The sequence below is a fragment of the Rhinichthys klamathensis genome, unplaced genomic scaffold, assembly GCF_029890125.1.
Source record: "Rhinichthys klamathensis goyatoka isolate OS25496 unplaced genomic scaffold, OSU_Roscu_1.1 h1tg000747l_1, whole genome shotgun sequence".
Taxonomy (NCBI): Eukaryota; Metazoa; Chordata; class Actinopteri; order Cypriniformes; family Leuciscidae; genus Rhinichthys; species Rhinichthys klamathensis.
The window spans coordinates 460,938-465,000 of NW_026607156.1; positions in this window are offsets into that span (position 1 = coordinate 460,938).

The window sequence follows — 4,063 nt, forward strand, 5'->3', positions numbered from 1 at the left end:
CCATTCATCAGAGACAGATTATAAAAAATAAAAGCAAACACAGAATGCAGAGAGTTTGTAGCACATAACACACACACGTGAAGCAGAGATACACAAACACTGCACACGTCATGCCACATTTCCCGCGCTAAATCACCTCATCAGAGCAATATTAGTGTTTTAGGGAAGCACATTTCTGACTCACAAGAATAAAAACATGCTTTCCTCAATCATAATTAAGACTTTTATGACATCGTAATAATAATGACACTAAGTTATAACTATGAGATACACAGAAAGTCATAATTTTGACTTTTTTCCTCACAAAGTGTCTCATAATCATGACTTAGTATCTTATCATTTCGACTTTGTCTCACAATTTATCTCACAAATATGACTTGAATTTTGACTTAGTATGTCATAACTTTGACTTTATCTCATAATTATTACTTAGTATCTCATAATCATGACCTAGTATGTCATAGTTATTACAAAGTATGTCATTATTTAGACTCTTTGTCAATTATGGCAGTGTCATAATTTTGACTTTATCTCATAATTTGAGTCTCAATTATGTCTTATGTAATAATTTAAACTTTTTCTCATAAATATGACTTAGTATCTCATTATTTTGATTTTGTCTCATAATTATGACAGTATGTCAAATTTGGACTTTTTTCTCATAATAATTAGTGTGTAATATAATTATGACTTAGTATCTCATATTCATGACTTTGTATCTTATAATTTCAACTTTTTCTCATAATGACTTGGCATCTCATAATAATGACTCAGACATAATGTTTTCCTTATAATTATAACTTAGTATCTCATAATTCTGACTTTGTCTCATAATTATGACTCGGTATGTAATAACTTAAACTTTTTCCTCATAATTATGATTTTTTTATGTCCTAATTAATCATGATTGTGTTCCTTGTGTGCCAGAAATGGGCTTCTGTAGATGTTGATTCGCTGGAGTAAATGATAAACGATGTTCTCTAGTCACGTCCTCTTTGTTTGTTATGATGATTTCATATTTTCATCTGCTCTCATTCATACAGTAAGCTGTGATTATTGATCTCAGTTCCTCAGACGTAACATCTTTCACGATTCATGCAAATGTTCCTTACAACAACGACAACACTGAGCCAAAGATCGAAACGAATCAAAAGTCCAAATGACTCAAAAGAATCATAAACAAAAGTGTCAGCATCACAGAGTGTCAAATACGTATGATTAATATTTCGTGGGAGGCACATCAGAGAAAACAAGGCCAACAGCAAGTCAGAAAACAGCAAATGAGTTTACACAGAGCGCTCGAAGAGTTTGGTCCTTTTCCACAAGCCGAAGCTGAACACAATACTGTACAATATTAATCTGAAGGTATTCATTAATAAACTGAACGTATATCCCGTGGAAGCCCTTTACAGCCACATAACAACAAAAAACATGCTTTGTAAATCCTTATTCAGACAAATAGTCAAAATAATGAGATATAATGTCAAGATTATGACATACTAAGTCATAATTATGAGATAAAAGTCAAAGTTATGAAATAAAAAGTAAAAAAATATGACATACTAAGTCAGAATTATGAGATAAAAGTCAGTTATGAAATAAAAAGTAAAAAAAATATGACATACTAAGTCATGATTATGAGATAAAAGTCAAAGTTATGAAATAAAAAGTAAAAAATAATGACATACTAAGTCATAATTATGAGATAAAAGTCAAAGTTATGAGATAAAAGTCAAAGTTATGAAATAAAAAGTAAAAAATTATGACATACTAAGTTAATAATTATGAGATAAAAGTCAAAGTTATGAAATAAAAAGTAAAAAAAATATGACATACTAAGTCATGATTATGAGATAAAAGTCAAAGTTATGAAATAAAAAGTAAAAAATTATGACACAAAGTTAATAATTATAAGATAAAAGTCAAAGTTATGAAATAAAAAGTAAAAAATTATGACACACAAAGTTAAGAATTATGAGATAAAAGTCAAAGTTATGAAATAAAAAGTAAAAAATTATGACATACTTAGTCATAATTATGAGATAAAAGTCAAAGTTATGAAATAAAAAGTAAAAATTTATGACATACTATGTCATGATTATGAGATAAAAGTCAAAGTTATGAAATAAAAAGTAAAAAATTATGACATACTAAGTCAAAATTATGAGATAAAAGTAAAAGTTATGAAATAAAAAGTAAAAAATTATGACATACTAAGTCATGATTATGAGATAAAAGTCAAAGTTATTAAATAAAAAGTAAAAAATCATGACATACTAAGTCAAAATTATGAGATAAAAGTCAAAGTTATGAATAAAAAGTAAAAAATATGACATACTAAGTCATGATTATGAGATAAAAGTCAAAGTTATGAAATAAAAAGTAAAAAATTATGACACAAAGTTAATAATTATGAGATAAAAGTCAAAGTTATGAAATAAAAAGTAAACAATTATGACACAAAGTTAATAATTATGAGATAAAAGTCAAAGTTATGAAATAAAAAGTAAAAAATTATGACACACAAAGTTAAGAATTATGAGATAAAAGTCAAAGTTATGAAATAAAAAGTAAAAATGTATGACATACTAAGTCAAAATTATGAGATAAAAGTCAAAGTTATGAAATAAAAAGTAAAAAATTATGACATACTAAGTCAAAATTATGAGATGAAAGTCAAAGTTATGAAATAAAAAGTAAAAAATTATGACATACTAAGTCATAATTATGAGATAAAAGTCAAAGTTATGAAATAAAAAGTAAAAAATAATGACAATCATATGTCTTAATGACAATCTATGTTTATGACAATTATGGCATACCAAGTAATTGAAAAGTTGAAATGATGACTTTTTCATTTTATTTTTGACTTTGTATGTCATAACTTTGATGATTCATCTCAAATATGACTCAGTATTCATAATTCCGACTTTATGTCATAATCCGCATGTTTTTTAGGCTTCCACATATTTCATAATTGTAAGTGTTCGACTCATTGAAGTGATTTCAGATGCTGGAGTGTTTTTTCTTCTCCATCATTGCTTTATATTACATGAAACCGCACAGGACGCGACGCTAAAGAGAATATTGTAGAAGAACAGATATTAATATTAATAACTCATAAGTTCATAAAGGGAAGATTGATCAGAGGTGGAAGACGAAGCTTTATTCCTCCAGGGGAATATTGCGGATCGATACACACGTGCATCAGATCTGGCGATGGCTTTACACACACTCTTTACACACACACGTACACTGGAAGAGGGAGTGAATCTCCAGGAACGATTCACTCGGATTTGATTCACTGAACACGAATCGAATCTTTACAACAACTCTTTTGACTCCTCATCATTATCCAAGAGGAACACGACATGAACGCTTCTTCTCGCCATCAAATATATCAACGTGATTAAAGATAAATAAATGATAAAAAATAAACTATTATTTTAAATCATATCAAAATGAAAACAAATGAATTATTTGTAAAAGATTCAGAACGCTGAATGATTCAATAATGAATTTATACGAGTCTTATGAATATAAATAATATTTTAAAGCTCGGGATTTCCAATGATTTCAATTAATATTCATGTGTGAAATCTCACTTTTAAGATTCCGTCATGAATCCCGGTTTCCCACGAGCACCAGAGCCGGTTCATCCGGGAGAGGAAAGAAACTAGCGCTGGACAACGATTAATCACAGCCAACATCACAGTGTGTGTTCACATCATACATGTGTGTGTGTGTAGTGTGTATTATTATTTTGTATATATAAATACACACACATGCATGAACATATTTAAGAAAAATGTGTTATTTATATATAAAATATTCATATTTATATATAATAGAAATTAAGTATATACATGCAAATATTTCTCAAGTATATACATGCATGTGTGTGTGTGTTTATATATACAAAATAATAATACACACTGCACACACACATGTATGATGTGAACACACACTGTGATGCTGGATGTGATCATTCGCTGGCCGGCGCTAACAGAAGCGTGATGTCAGTCTCCGGTGTTTCACTGCTGGTTTCTCAAGTCTTTAAAAA